This window comes from Bombus vosnesenskii, unplaced genomic scaffold, assembly GCF_011952255.1.
Source record: "Bombus vosnesenskii isolate JDL3184/JDL3185 unplaced genomic scaffold, Bvos_JDL3184-5_v1.1 scf7180000014105, whole genome shotgun sequence".
NCBI classification, from domain to species: Eukaryota; Metazoa; Arthropoda; class Insecta; order Hymenoptera; family Apidae; genus Bombus; species Bombus vosnesenskii.
The window spans coordinates 2835331-2852758 of record NW_022883371.1 but is presented as its reverse complement, the minus strand read 5'-3'; the positions used below and the strand labels follow the sequence as shown (position 1 = coordinate 2852758).

The 17428-nt window shown below is 35.5% G+C and overlaps 1 protein-coding gene across 1 annotated transcript in view; it reads left to right on the top strand.

Moving 5' to 3' along the window:
* LOC117239722 (beta-3 adrenergic receptor-like) overlaps positions 1-17428 on the top strand; it is a 92249-nt gene that overhangs the window by 12577 nt on the left and 62244 nt on the right. The window contains exon 2 of the mRNA XM_033505527.1: positions 13418-13420. The gene's annotated coding sequence lies outside the window, so the exon portion shown is untranslated. The remainder of the gene's footprint in view (positions 1-13417; positions 13421-17428) is intronic.

The window sequence follows — 17428 nt, the reverse complement described above, 5'->3', positions numbered from 1 at the left end:
TCGCATTGTACATAGTTTGTTCCACTGAATTTAGTATGCGAATAAAGAAAGTGGCTGCTTTAGTAAAATACGCGAAAATATAATTATTTTATTATATAAAGCATGGTTCGAAAATTCTCTTCTTAGGAACTGAACGATACTTTTAGAAAGTTTGATTCTGTTAAACAAAATATTTTCAAAGAATAAGAAACATTTGCGGATAAGATTTTCAATTAATTAGATATAATCGAAGCGACGCAACATATCTATCAGTAGCAGCGAAGGTCTTAAACAACAAAGATCTATTGTTAAATTATTCGCTTAAATCTTTAAACTTTATAAAAATTCATCATGTCATTTTACAATCACTTCTATTCATTTCGTGCATCTTACTGAATCTTCGAAGCAATACTACCAATTTCTACCTTCGATCGATATGTTGTACCTTGTTTACGAAATCCGTCATAGAAGTTGCAATTTCATGTGTTCTCCGAGTATCCTATCTAGTATTGTATCGTTTATATATATATATATATATACACATAAGTATACTTGTATATATGTATATACATAAGTATACTTCATCTTTCTTTATATTGGAGAATGCTTTAGTTTCCAATACTCAGGTCTTTTAAAGATGATAGGAGCTCCAACTTATAAAATTGCATTTTAAGTAAATAAGCAATGCTTATTGCAATTCATAATTGTTATAATATTTATAAAAATGTTATTGATATAAATTATTTTATTATTGTATATTATTGTAAATATTATTATTATTGTAAAATATCATGTTTTAATAATATCTATTAGATCATTATTTACATATGAATTATACTTAGACGTTCCATGTTTCTGAATATAAATTTTGAAACTTGTCATAGAAGAAAAATGTTCAGATGTTTCGTTGGCAACCAACTTCAGTAAAAGTCTGTGACGTACGAATGCTATTTAACTGACACGCCTAGTAATTACCATTCATTAAACTTGAATCCTTTTATCAATTTCATTGATTGAAGGGGAACTATCCATATCAATCAATTCTTCCAACACTGTACTCGATAAGTGACTCTTTCCCTCAGATTAAATTTTCAAATTACCCTTTCTAAAGACGATATTTTTAATTCCGCTCTCAATTGCAGCTCTGATATATGAAATTTTGTTGCAAACTCAAACAGCTCGCGAACAGCTAATTTTAACTTTAACCCACGTAATTAAAAAAAAGTTACGGGATAAGGATTTATTGTTCCGCTATAAAATCTACACTGACCTGTTCCCGCTATACTCGTGTTACAAGATATGAAAATTTTCAAATATCTAAAATGAATTGAAAAAAACATTTATCGCTGTCTATTATAGTTTTGGAGATATAATTTTGTAATTGTTTGTATTTAATAAATTATTATTTAAACGTTCTTTCCTATCATAAGCAAATGAACTTACTTGGTTACAAGAAACTAAGTATCTCAGATGCTTCAACGATGTACAATTTTAATACGCTCACGTCCTACGGCTTTCAAGCAAACACAACATCCTTAATAATAGTGCAGACATGAAAATCCATACCACTCGATTTATTCCGTGCTTCCCAGCAATTCGTCCAATAAAGTCTGCATCAAGGAAGTCTAAGGCACGTCGTAATAATATATCGTAGTAATATATTCGAATATATAAGAAATTTCATAAAATTATGAAAACAAATGGCAATCTGTTATCTCTTTCTTAAAATTATTTTTAATAGAACTTTTGTTCCATGATATTGTCCCACCCTTTATATTTCACGTCAGTATACCCTTTCTTCATTGCTCCAGTAAGAACAACTTTGCGATAAAACGGAGGTTCTGAATGTGCCTCAGTTTCGAAATGAAGTTTCACCACTGTCAATAACAGTGTTATGCTTCGAAAGGGAACACGCTGTAAACCGTAGCAAACGTGTCAAGGTCGCATTGAAGAATCTACGAAGACTATGAAGAGTCTGTTCGTTCGATTGCTTTAGCCAGGTGCATTGATTCCATCCGAATACGCGCCATGATCACGATCGTTGACTCGGTGCCAAGTCCACGTTTTTTTTTGTTTTTATTACTTAATTTTTATTTTACAATTTGTCCAGCTGGACATTTGGTAAATTTGTCTACGTTGACCGGCTATTTCGTATAAAAACTAACACGTTCCATCAGTTATATTATGGAGAAATGAACAAACGTTTGCGCATAGAAACACGAGTTTACTCGTGATCGGTCAAAAATGTGGCGACGTCATTAAGATTTCGTATCGGTGACGCTTCACAATTCGGTATTTTTATATTTTTATGCATCTACTGATGCAATGGATATGAATATATATGATTTCACTGTGATAGATGGGAATTTCCAATACAATGGATATATATGTCTTTCTAAAGATGTAATCCAAGGATAAAATTCTATTTTCTACAATTCGTTTACAAGCCGTATTCATATCATACGTATACTAAATATGTATACTAAACCAGAGATTTATAGCTTTATTCACATTACTATTCATAAGTAGCATTATGATCGATTTTTAGTAACAATATTTAAATCTGAGCAAAGGATACAAACACGAATAAACGATACGTTAATAATAATTAGAAGAAATATTACTACCTTTTCATAAATTTAACACAATGTAAATTTGAATTATTAAAAAACATTAAGAAACATTAAGAAATATTAAGAAACGCTAATAACGATATATTGTATTATTTACACACACTATTTATCGTGAGCGCACAGCCATCCACAGTTCTGTCATTAGAAACACAAATCTTCCAAGTCTTACACTTTCATCTTAAATGTCATCATACATAACGTTGCTGTTAATATTTATTTCCCATTAAAAGTTAAAAGTACATATTTGTTCTACCTAGTAACAAAAATGCAGATCTTGCAAAGTCTCAATAGCATCGTATTGCTCGTTTACATCAAGCCTAAATCAAGTCAGTAAGTCACAGAGGGGAAGGAGCTACCCTGCTGACTCCCAGTGTCCTTATCTGAACGTGCCAGGTTCGATGGAACTGGGACATGCAACGGAATCGATACATCAAGTCGTTGTCCAGTTTCAATTCGGCATTCGAATCGATAGCAGTGATCAGGTCGAGAGAACCGGTTCTTAAAGTCGTTTAGAGACCACGGACCAACCGAATACGTGAACGAGAACGTCCGTGCATGGAACACGGACAGACGCGTGCTTCCAGCATAATCAAACGTGGGGGTATAACTTAGATTCTTCGCCGCTCTATGATGACCATAGAACATTCAGTTGCGCTGTTTCCAAGATTCGGGGTTTTCTTTCTTACAATTAGATGCAGAAAAATGTTCGTTAATTCTTGATGATGATATACAGGGTGGTTAGTAACTGGTGGTACAAGCGGAAAGGGAGTGATTCTACGCGAAAAAAGAAGTCGAAAATATAGAATAAAATTTTTTTTTTTAATTTTTCCATGGAGACAACGATCTACAGTGAGATTCGTTATAACGTACCGCACGCGTACCGAGCGAAAATTCAAAGTCGATTTTCTCGAAAACAAAACCTCAAACGAAAAATTTTTATTCTATATTTTCGACTTCCTTTTTCGCGTAGAATCACCCCATTTCCGCTTGTACCACCAGTTACCAACCATCCTGTATACAAAGGAATAAGATAACCTCACTTTTTTAATTGCAATCATGAAAATATGAATTTGCAGAAAAATTTGCTGTCTAATAACGATACATTTACAAAGGTAAAAATGTTCAACATCAATAACATTAATATTATTACCTGTTAAACTACAATAGCTACTTGTCGTAATCGCTTACATCTATGCGTTTAGAAAATATCCAATCACAAGAGTCAGAGTCACGATCAGAATACAGGCTATATATGCGACGAAATGAACGCACAAACTATAAATAAACTGCCTTAGCCATAATCTTTCGATTCTTATACAGTTCTCATTATCATCGCCATCGTGATCTTCTTCCTTCTCATCCTTCCTTCCATCCTCGAGTCTGCTATCTACGGTGAAATAGACTTAAACTACTTTCTCGATAGTTTAGGCAAGTTATGTTTCCTATCTGTTTCGTGAAACGAATAGGAACAGAACTCTGTAAAACAGATCTTTTCCGTAGTCGTCAATTCCTCCCCCCCTAATTTCGATAATACTCTTTTCGAGTAAAAACCACCTGTAATTATTCTTGTACTGTTAATCACCGATAATCGATGCTTCTTTTCTCCATCTTTCTTTTGTTTCTAAACCTTCTTTTTCATTGCTTTTTTATCTGTTTCAGTTATAAAAATTTACATTGTATAACATTGTATAACATTGAATATATTCGTTGATAACGTTGAAATTTCGTAAAAAAAAAGTAAACTTGAGAAGAAAGTATTTTCACTAATACATGCACTTCTTGAAATAGTATCATTCTGTCCTGAAAAGTCTTTTCATACAACAAAAAACAAGACAGATATTTTGGACGATACCAATTAGCTAGCCCACCCTGTATATCTGGTATAAGCTTATCACGAAATATCTTTCGTTCAAATAAAAAATTCGATCAAAATTATAACAATGACCTGACGTTGGACTCTCGCCAAACGAAACTTTTCGTTTCTTTCCAGCGGCGCTACTTTTAAGCTCTTCTCGTTTGGTTCCTTTATCCGTGATGCTTTCTCTCGCGTCTCCTTCTGTAACATAGTTACGACAATTTTATTAATCTGACGCTTCTGCTTTTTATTACGTTAAGAATCGGTGGCGGACAAAACTAAAGAGTTCTTCCTGTTTCTCTTTCTCCTATTAAAAGCAAAATTCGTTATAGGGAAACTGTAAAATATCAGCAGATTTTTCTGAACGAACAAACAAAATGTTTTTCTGCGGACATTTTTGAAAAGACGTTTCCTTGGGTCATTTCATTCTTTTATTTTTCACGGAAGATAAAAGCTTGTGTAGCAAATACAACCTTTGCCTATCTTCAGTAAAATAAAAGTATACTTTAATGTTTGTAATTTTTGTTCCATGTTTTGCAATCTTTTTCGACAGTACATTCATCATACTGTGATGATGTAGGAAAATAGTTGATATTTTGTAATAATCAACGATATCCAAAGATTTGTTTGCTAATTTGTTCAAACGTATATAAAATATTTGTGGATGACAAATATAAATCGAAATTTACAGTTTAAACTTCAATATTCGTTATTTAGAATTTTCATGTATCAAATGATTATTATTAATTTTTCTCCATGCTCGAAAGAAACTTTCGTATGTTTATCGGTAATAAAGCAACAAGTGGCTATTGAAAACAGAAAAATGAATTTCATTGGCTCGGAATGCACATTCCTCATCAATTTTTCTTTTTATGAAAATTATGTTTGTTAAATTTCATTTAGTATTTACATTTTAAATAATATTCGAGACATTCTAATTTACAAAATATATTTCAGAAGAGGTTGTTGTTTAAAACAACACCCAAATTAAAAACTTTCTAAATTAATATCAAGTGATAAATTTATTTTAGAACCTCTTCGATTTACACTGATATCGCATCAAATTATTTTGAATTTCCAAACACGAAAAAGAAATAATATCTATCCTGCACCACTTTACAAAATCTTTAATTCGATATATGCCAAACGATTCCTATCTCCAGCTATCTCATAGAACGAAATAAGAACAGTGACTCATCACACCCATTGTCCACCATCTATCCATTATCCACCACCAAACAAGATCAACTTATGTATTCAAAATACACACATAAATCCAACAATGTTGTACAATTTACAAAATCGTAATGTTCCAAAATATCAGATATACATTGATTTTTACCTTCGGCATTATTGCTTCCAACGCTTGTCCTCCTTTCTCTCTCTTCATTATCTTCGACTCTTGGGTTGTCAGTCGCATTCTCGTTAGCCTCGCCCTCGCCTTCGCTTCTCTCAGCTGCGCCAGAGTAATAAGTTACAGGGGCTACGTCCGATTACGAGTCACTTAATCGCCGTGAAATATCGAAAATCGTTACATCCCACCCTTGATATGCTCATCCTATTTCAGGAATTACGTTTCTCCCTTCCCCTTGATAAAACTCCAATTATAATTTCGTGCTGCTTCGGTTAAGGTATTTCATTTTTTAATATTTTTATTTTTTCCTTTTCTTTATACTCGAGAATCCGGTTTTATCGGAATCAAACGATATCCAACAGAGAGACCATTTTTAACTCATCTTAGTTCGTTAAGCGCAATCTTAGGGGTCGAGGAACGCGAAAGGGTCGGGAACCCGACCAACTAACGTTCACGGATATTCTGAAAGTTTTATTTTCTTTCGTCGCCTCGCGAATAGCAGTTTTAACCCGTGCATGCGGATACGAGCGCGAAGAGTGGATTTAGTGCTTTTGATTTAGACGGTCTTTTGTCTGATGAACTAGGCGAAATTGTACGTGCCCGTAGCATAGTTACGAATGGTATACAATTTTTTGCAATTTATCGCGTTGAATTTGAAAGTGAATTTGTTCGTTTTATTCTGTGGTTTAAGCTTCCAAAGTTTAGATTTCGTATCTTTTGTACGATTCTCGGAATAATAAGTAATATTGTCGAAGAAGACATTTCTAGTAGCTTTGGATGAAGATAAAGTATTTGCACGAATTATCATAAGAAATCAGCTTATTAAAAAAAATAGATGTAGACTTTGATGTACGTTTATAAATTTAATAAATTTCACGATGGCAGAAGCGTTCTTAACGATTCTTGCTTTTTTTTTACAAAAATGTCTTTTATAGTTATAAATATAATACCTACGTTGTATATATCAAATATTTCACTTTCTACTGTTGAGTAGAAAACGGTGTGTATTCTTAGGAGGAGACGAGGTCTTTGTTTAAAAATAAAAATAGCGACTCGAAATCTTAGACTATTAAGACATTTGTAGAATTTGTATGATAACAGCAGTTTTACTTTTCACAGGCGATAAATATGCTTCTCTTTTAATGTTTCTACGATGTTTATGCGACGCCTAAAAGCGTCTCGTGCTTACTTTGAGTTTATAGATCATATATTTTCTAGTATTTATATCTTAACGTATAATATCATTTTAGTTTTACCTCGTGCAAAAGTTAAAATTTCTGTCTTATCTGATAATAGTCAAATATTTTCTCGTTCTCCCACAAACTCTCTGTTAAATTTTAATGCCTTTAGGACCTATACGTACTGTCGATCAATTGCCACTGATGGGGTTCAAGAAAATATATGAGACCGTACGCATTTGATCGTGGCGATCAAGGAAGTGCGTTGAAACCGACGAACGTGTTCACACGACAAGCAATTCTTTTGCAGACCAGACATAATTTTATACATAGTCGACCAGTTGGCAGAGGTCTCATATTCTTATCCGTGCCTGTTATCGATACTTTTATTACGCCTAATAGTTCGTCGAATGATTTAGTCGACATTCTTGTCAAGTTGAAGAATTTATTTTCTTATTTTCTAACGTTGTTAAAATGTATGGCGAACGTTCTTTTTATACGGCGTTCTTGTAATAAGGCATGCGACAAATATTTTCTTTCCTTTTTTATTTTTTTAAAGCTACTTTATGATTATAACGGTTTTCTCTATATCCATTCTGTTCGACGATCTCTATTATACTGACAACTTTCTAGTCATTTACCGAATGTCCAGCTGGACAAATTGTAAAGTACAAATTAAATAATAATAACAAAAAAAAACTTTTTAGTTGCCGAATTTGGTCGACGAATCTGGTGTCCGCACCGGCGACTAGTCCATAGCACGTACGGGCTTCCTAATGTAAGTAATTGTAAAATATACGATTTATTTGGGTGAATTGCACCCCACAGTTATCATCTGGAATTCCCAATCCATTATAATGAATGTTTCTATTATAAAAACGCTCATAAAGCAATGTACACATAAAGCGTATACACGTATACGTTATTATTTGGTCCGTTTACGATGTTTATACGACAACTTATCTGCTTTATGGCTGCTTTATTATACTTATACGGTCGATATAAACTTTGCATATGATTTAACTATTTCCACAACAGACATTTCGGACCCGATTTCACAATTATTCTATGTCATCTTGCTCCGTAAGAAGACTAAGGAGAAAACACACCACTGATCTCATTAAAGAAATAAGATAGACAAACTCGAAGATAGTATCTCGCTAGTAGTAGCCATCCACATGTTAATTAGCAATAAAGCTAGAAAAATTTGCCGAATGTCCAGCTGGACAAATTGTAAAGTACAAATTGAATAAAAAAAAAAATCTTGCTCCGTGTAGAGCGTAGCCTTTCTATTTCATGAACGACTTTGTCCTGCTAACACGGAATTAATAATACAATTTATGTTCAATAGACAACTTGCGCGTGTTTATTCTTTTCCTGAAAAACTTCCTTTTATAGATCAATTTTGATCCTGTGTATGAAACCTTTCACAAATGGGAAAAATTCTTTGAACCTCCGATAAGTTTTTATATTGGCACATTTTGAGCTACTTTTTTAATATGGCTAGTTTACTATCATAGTAACTGTAGTTTTATTATTCTAGGGTTATAAATGTAATAAAACTATATACTGTTAAATTGTTTGAAAGGTCCGTGACGTTTCTGGTAAGAGATAGTATATTCTTCTTGTATTTTTTTTTTATTATTTAATTTGTACTTTACAACTTGTCCAGCTGGACATTTGCTAAATTTTTCTAACATAATTGACTTGTATTTGGTTGAACTGAGAAAGATATAGTGAAGGGAAATGTAAGATTCTAAAGGAAATTAAACAGAAATACTGAAGATTAAAAAGGCTTTGGATATTTAAAAAAAATTAGATTTAAACATTAGATTCAGCTAGAATCAAACATACGATAAACACTTATTATTCACGTGATAGTATCACGTCAGAATAATTTACTTATAATTCTCAATGAGAATTGATTGTAAAAATTTTTTTTTAAATGTTAAGTCTTGTATATCAATGAAGACCGGATAACATTTTTTCGAATGTAACTATGCACACATTTCTCTATGTATTCTTTATATTATTTCATATATACTGATGTGTTTTATATGTTTTCTTATACTTTTCTATGTAGAATAAAAAAGTCGCATAAAATGTATAAAATATACATAAATCTGTTAACAGTAGGAATAACTTTCGGATCTTTAAAACGCGCCAAATTCTTAAACAAACACGTGTCTCACACGATATACGTCATTTGAAATCGTTTCATTGTATCTAATAAAATCTTCCATCCTATCTGCCATCATTTTAAATCTATGACCTGTCCTATTTGCGTGAAACATTCTGTATATTATCAAAATCCATTATACTTCCATCGCTTCGACTCAACATCATTTGGATAAGAGTCTCCTGAAAATGTCTTTCGCGATATTCAGACGACGGAACTCGGTAACAAATGCGATACACGTGCGGAGTAGTAGGTCACTTAAGAGGATCAGCTAGAGGATCCTACTTTAGCCTACCTTCCTAGAGTTCTGTTATATTATATAGTCTAAGTCAAATATAGTTAATTTCCAAGCAGTCTACGTAGAGGAACTCGTGTTGATTGTCAGGTGTCCTAGGCATTTGCTGTTTAGATAAAAGCTTATCGAGGCGACAAATTTTATGGGCAAACTAATGGAACTTGAAGTTCAATTGTTATCACACATTATATCAAAGATTACGACATAATCATATTTTCCATGCGGTCATAAACTTTTTCATAGGAAGACATTTTTAGATCGTATACTTGTACGGTTGGAATATAAAAATAAAAAGAGAAAGATTTTCTATATTACTATGTACCAAGTATGTGTTCCTGTACGTATTAGGTACACTATGTGGCAACTTATATATAATAATATATATCGAAGATGAAAGGACATCGGCGCCTTTCTTTTGGAATGTTTGGGAAGTTCCCCAATACTTTAGTCCAGACTTTTTATTATAACTGTACTTATAAGTAATAAAACTGAGAAATAGTTGTTTATGATTTAATCTGAGTATGGGTGCCCGAGATTTATGACAGTGGGCTTGGGCTCGAAGTGACATAACGGGTCGTTGATGATTACGGGAGGGATGTGTATCTAACAGAGGTGTTACGACCGTTCGCGGAGAGACGCGGTCGCGAGGAAAACGCGTCAGCGAGAGGCGTAAATTCTCGCTACGATTCGATGAATCGACGCCGCGAAGTAGTCGTTCCCCTGTTTCGGTTAGGATAACAGAGGTGGTTGAATGAATATGACACAGTAGTAAGTTATATTTCACCGTTTATTCCACAACTTATAACGAGGATAGTTACGATGATGCGTATGTACGAGATGAGTGAGTGACTGATCTGCGGGTGTGTATACCCGCTCGAAGGATGTTGACCGTTCGAAGGATGTAAAATCAGTACTCTTGGGAGACGATGCTGTCTCGGGGGAGAGCTAAGGATGGGTGTGTCTAGCGCACGGGACCATCGGATTTGTTGGTGCCGATGTTATTTAGGAGAGTGAGGGAATAGGCTTTGTTTTTAATTGGTTAAACGAAGGGTCTTAACCGCCCTCGAGAGAAAGTGGTTAGTGGGAGGAAAGTTGCAGCGTACGTGAGAAAAACTAACTTTCCCTTGTTAAGCCGTGGTAGACAATAGTCTTTGAAAATTCTTCGGAAACAGATGTTTGTTTAGTTTGAAGGACCTTTTCTAGGAAATCTATGTGATTTATGGAAGGTCCTTGAAACCATGGAGGATGCGCTGCGAGTATACGAAGACATCTGGTTGCCATATTGCCTGCGGTGTGTGGCCTCGGCTAGGTAGAGGGTTACGCGACGTAACAGAGGTATGGACTAATTAAATAGCTCTCCTTAAAAACAAAGATTGACCCGAGGAGTACAGAGAGGTACGGAGAGGAGTCTATAAGAGCAGTTTCACTTGGACTAAACAAACACTCACTACACTAAAGAAATAAATCAATCAAATTCGAAGATGGTATCTCACTGGGGGTAGCTATCCACGTGTTATATTATTATACCACTAAGCTATAATATTTTACCAAATGTCCTATTGGACAAATTGTAAAATGTAAATAAATGAAGTATGTGAGTCACACCAAAATCGTGGATCAAATCGCATTCGTCATCCCGTTGACCGTGGATTCGTTATCGAACCTAAATTCATTGTCATCGACATCTCGATTATCCAATCGCCGCTATTACTCGTTAAACTCTCTAATAATCACATTTATATCACTAAATATCATTTATAGTACATAACAACGATGGCCAATTCACGTGAAGATTCGTTATACGCACCTAACTCCAATGATAACCCGACATATATATGTCGGAGATGAAAGGACATCGAAGCCTCCCCCTGGAACTTCGGGATAATTCCCTAACATTGTAATTTAGAGTCTACTATAGCTGTAATTAAACAATCGCAGTTATTCAATCCGATTGTAATTGTTCGAGACTAGTGACAGTGAGCTTTGGCTCGAGGCGTCAGTCTGTCGCCCAACGTAGCCACGGTCAAGGGATGAACCTTTTTTTTTCATTTATTTATTAAAATTACAATCAATTCTCGCGTTGAGAATGGAGATGAACGTGTCACGTAATTTTTGGGGTTAGTTGATGAAAATAAAAAGTAGCTGAGTCGTAACACGACTATCGTCTTTATTTCACAGCACAGCTTTACATAGATTGGAGAGATGTTCACTGTTCGGTAGTTTTATCTATTTCTCTCCAGGTGTTTTCGTCTCATTACGGAGGAAAGCTCGGTATGGGTGCGCCCTTTTTAATTAACAACATGGGTTGGGTTCGCACCTTCCGTTAGGAAGAGTGAGGGTAACGATCCACGATGCCAATTGGTTATAAGTCATGAAGATAGGAGGAGAAAGCCTTCGTCCAGCTCGGCTAGTAGGTAATATTGTTTATGGGAAAAACCAGCCTTTTCGTTAGTCGAGTATTGGGTTTTTCCCATTAAGTAACTACCTGCTTTCCCGTAATTAGTAAGGACGTATAACAACCTAAGGGCTGTTTCAAGGACCATCCATAAAGAGATAGCAGAAATAATAAACTTAAAAAGTTTAGGTTTATGGTGGGTCCTTGGGGTAATTGAGGGTACGGACTGAAGACCTGCATACATCCTGCCTCTAATATGAAGCGACGTTACAAACGCTTCGTCTAACAAAGGCATGGAGTAATTTTATAGCTCTCCAAAAAAAAAAAAAAAGGAAATAACTGCAACACTCGACAGTAAACAATCCAACGGTCTGCGTCCCGTAGCTCGCCACATGCAGACTCTATTCTGCGAGTAATATGATTGCCAGATGTCGATGCGTCTCCGCAGTACATGTGGTGCAGCTAACCCGAGGGCCCGTCATAAATCTTAAGATTTAGCTCACTAAAGTCCTTCAAACAGACAAACAGTCCTTGTCCCAACTACGAGACAATAGAGGACACCTATTTTTCAACGAACGACGTCTCCCACTAGCAACTTTCCCTTGAGGGCGACTAGCATCTGTTTCTAACCACCGATTGACCAATTAGCAGCAACGCCAATTTCCCTTACTTTCAGAACGAAGGCTGTCCTCGACGAATCCGATGGTCTCGTGTCCTTAGACACACCCCATCATAGTTTTCCTCTGTGGCATCATCGGGACGGAAACTCACTCTCTCGCTTGCGATCTCATCGACGAAAAGAATCCGACTTAGAGTACGTACACCTACTATCCCGTTGGCCGTGCATTCGTTAGTGAACCTAAGATCATTGTCACTAGTGTCGCGAATGTGTGACCACCGTGGGTTTGCGTCAACTTTATAACCTCTTTATTTGTGTCAATAAAAGTCACTTCCGTGCTGTAAGAAGATGGATAGCTTCAGTGAAGAATCATTACCTATCCCAAGCCCTCACCGTGATAGCGACTCGAGCTCGGACTCGGATCGTGACTCGACATATATATATGTCGGAGATGAAAGAACATCGGGATTTCCCGTCTGGAATGTTAGGAAAAACCCCAATACCCTAGTCCAGACTTTTAGTATAGTTACACTTAAGTAATAAAAATAAGAAATAGTTTTAATGTTCCAATCTGGTCTCATGACGATGGGTTCGGGCTCGAAGTGACATAGAGGGTCACTGGACGTAGCCACGGTCACGGGAGAGACGTGTACCTGACAGAGGTATGGAATGATTATATGGCTCTCCTTAAAAACAAAGATTGACCCGAGAAGTGGGGACAGGAATATATTTTTTTTTTATTTATTTGTTGAAATTACAATCAATTCTCGCGTTGAGAATTTTCAGTAATTTTTCTGGCGTGGCGCAGTGACATGGCTGTTTATTTACAATAAGTTAATACTTATTATAGATAGGTATAATTTATAAGTATTATAAGTAAGTGCATATGCTTAATTTGGATAATTAAATGAATCTGACGTTTAGGTCTAGCGGGTAGTGCCTCTTCAGCCTACGAATCTGGTCCGTCGTATCGAGTAGTCCAGTGATTAGGGGGTTTCGGTGTTTGTTGATTCTTTTGCTGTATCTGTTGCTATATTTTGCTATTTCCTCTTTGACGGTGGGTATCTTGAGGTCGCGGTGTATTGTTTCATTGGTTACATACCAAGGTGCGTCAATTAGGGATCTTAGCGTTTTCGATTGAAAGCGTTGGAGTATTTCAATGTTGGAGTTACTTGCTGTTCCCCATAGTTGGATTCCGTAGGTCCAGACAGGTTTTATTACGGTCTTGTAGAGGGTAATTTTATTCTGTATATTTAGTTTGGAGCGTCGGCCCGTGAGCCAATAGAGTTTTTTTAGTTTGTCCTTTAGTTGCTTCCTTTTATCTGAGATGTGTGTCTTCCACGTTAGTCTCCGGGACAGGAATATATAAGGGCAGTTTCATTTGGATTACGAGTCAGTTAGTTAGTTAGTCGTTGGACGAATTGCTGATTGAGTTATCGAGAAAGTTACCCGAATCGAGTATTACGTTGATACTTGTTCTCCCGTGGATTCGTTATCGAACCTGAATTCGTTGACACCATCATCTCGACCATCCTATTGCCGCTGCTCATAGCCTCTTGTAGTGCCCATATTCGTACTGATAAATACTAGCCACATCCGCGACGGTAAAGTAAGTAAAGGTTCATAGAACGCCCCAAAATGCCAACCTGACTCCGACATATATGACAGGCGATTCAATAGCAAGATATTGTTGCGATAAAAATATTCGTACGTTATTTAGTATCATTAAGTAATGTTCTGTGTTACAGTTAATATTTTATGGGTTTTCCTTTTTAACAAATAACCGCCTGCAATTAATTGGGCACGGATAGTACTAAGTTCTTAGCAATTTTTGTCTCGGCTAAACCGTAATATTTTACATTACTATCCACTAATTACTCAATTACTTGACACGACAAATCAGATCCGCAGGCTAAAACGACATTACCCTTTAGATTTAAACATTAGATTCAGCTAGAATCAAACATACGATAAACACTTATTATTCACGTTATAGTACCATGCCAATGAGAATTCATTGTAAACTACTTCAAAAACAAAAAAAAAAAAAAATCACTAAAGTACGGTACAGAGTTAAATATATTTAAATATATAGAAGATATAGGAAATATTGATTTCCTTAATTCTATGTTCTAAAAGTGTACAAATACATTACTTCTGTACTGTAAAACTGTACAATACTTCATCTCCCACCACATACAGCGACCCGTGAAAGTATTTGGACACTTATAGAAACATTTGCATAATTTGCCTTTGTCTTTGCCAACTATTTCATAAGTGCTTTCGATAAAGTAATACATTCAGTAAGCGTCAGCATGTAAAGCGAACCTGATGTTCCTCTGAAATATTCATCAGCGAAATAACTGATAACTCTCCTCGTGATTCCCTGAATGGTCCAAGACATCCTAGCCCGAGAATCCCTTTTAAAATTTTCTGAAAAAATTGTGGAAGATGAAAGAATAATCCTTAAAACGCGTACCCGCAGACAAGCAGAAAAGGGGGAAAACTGCTTACAACATGGTCGGATGTCTGGCGTAGGGCTGATCCGTCATATCAAGATCGACCAGACGGTTTGTTTCGATAATGGACGAAGGAGAAAAGTCTGTAAAAAGGGGTGGAAGCACGATATGCGGAAAACTGGGAAGGAGGTCGCGAGTAACGTGATTTGTCGTCGTGAGCTGAGGTTACTTTCACCGTGACAGGACCTCCGTTCGATTTTCCTCGCTATCGCATGTCGATCGGCACTACGATCGATACGAGCTGCCGCAAAGGCTCGTAACACCGTGTATACGGTCGAGCAGTTTTAACCTTGAGCTCGTTTTTCTCGCGACACTGTCGAGCGACATCCTTTTCATTCAGTACGCTTATGGCGAACGATTTCATCGCCATAATTTATTTTCTAAAAGATACGAACGTTTCTCCATTCCGACGGATTGCTCGTGGAATTGTCAGTTGACTGTCAGATTTTTCGTACAGCGTCGTACATATTTTTCGCATGATGAAATTTGGAAATTGAAGAAATTTGTTTCATTATTATTTAATTTGTATTTTACAATTTGTCCAGTTGGACATTTGGCAAATTTTTTTTAACGAAGAAATTTGGCAACGTGGAAAGATAAGGCGAATGAATAAATATGATTTGTCGAATTAGAGAAACGAAGGGGAAAAAGAACGAGACACCTCGTAGTTCTTTTAATATGGTTGGCTTTTCGAATTCAATTTTATTTTTGGGAACATACTATTGCCGATTAATATGGGGTCAAAATAACGTGTAAAATGCTAATAATGCTCAATTGTCTTAAAGTCTTAGTTTAAAGCGAGTGTCTTAAAGTTAAAATTTGCATTTTTCGATTATACGAGTCGAAAACTATCGTAATATATATATAAAAAAAAACAATAGTTTTACGTTCGTTAAAGTAAAAGCGTTTTTTGTGTCACGTATTATCGCGAACATGTTTTTAGCGTCTTTATAAGAAGTTATACTGAGCTTTCAAAGCTGCGGAACATTTTGGCTGGAAGAAAATCATCATAAACTTCGTTGAACGTATATAAGACTTCATATAGGCTACAGCTACAGCAATTTTTTCCGGCTCATATATGTGTTTATAGGCCAAGAGAATAAATCTGGCTTGATGCATATAAGCGTTCATAAAATTGAAAAGGTTAATTGCGATCCCTACTGGATGCAATTTTGCGTGTAGTATTTTAACATCAATATGGTCTTAGTAACGTGGAATTATGTAACACCGTAGCTAAACATTTTTTCATATTACGCAGGCAAACTGAATCGTTTATATCCAAGTTTAATTTTTTCACGTTCCTAGACCATCAAAAAATTTGGAAAAATTCCAGCAAACTTATCAATGTCTGTATTATATTACATAAACGTTTATATCAAATGCTTGACATCGTTTTTCAATGACAATAAAAATTTGCAGGAAATTCAAGGATAAAATTTTGCTTATCCTAATGTATTTACAAGGGGAAATGTATATTAGTTACTGAAATCAGGCGAATTTTTATAAAAAAAATTGTTGAAAAATTGTCAAATTGCCAGCATAAACAAAATCTGAGCTTGGTTGAATTGTGAAATAAGCTTTCAAAAGCTTTCATCCCGCGTAAACTTGTCTTTTTTTTTTATTTGGAAGTAGTTTACAATCAATTCTCATTGAGAATAATAAGTAAATTTTCTGGCGTGGTACTATAACGTGAATAATAAGTGATTATCGTATGTTTGATTCTAGCTGAATCTAATGCGTAAACTTGTTATATGACATGAGCGCGAAGAGCTAAGTATTATGTTAAATATTGCCTGGAATTATTCATATTGGAAGTGTAGGTGTGCTTCTTTCTCGTATGCTTTCCGATGAATAGAGCTGTGCCCAGAAGTAAATTTATCAACCCTTTCTTCTCCGTCACAAATATTCCGATATTCTGTCTGATTCGCTCGCTGTGAAATGTACACCGAGTTTGGATTGTGCAACATCCACGGAAATGCTCTACAGTACACCACGCCGTTCTCGGAACGACATTGGGAAACTGTTTCGCAGTTGGAAAGTGCGAACGTATTCGTTAACATTCCAACTATTCTAATGATCTTGGCTCTCAGCGTCTTTCCCCCAATCGTTTTCAACGTTCAGAAATTGCTTTCGTGCTTGTCTTTGGGATGAGTGCTTCGTTACTATTCGCATTGAATTTCATACTGATGTATCAACTTTATACGAAATGGTACACGCAAATGGAGCAAATCACGCGTCTTTCCTGATTTTAATTAGAAAATGATATCGTCGGTGGAATGGTTCAAGGGCGACTACGTTTTTAAGATATTTCTTTCATAAATGCATCGATGTATGTTATGTTATTTCTCACCATATATGTATTTTAATTTTTTTATCAAATTCTCTTATTATCTTCGATAAAAGAATGCTAAGAGTAAAATTG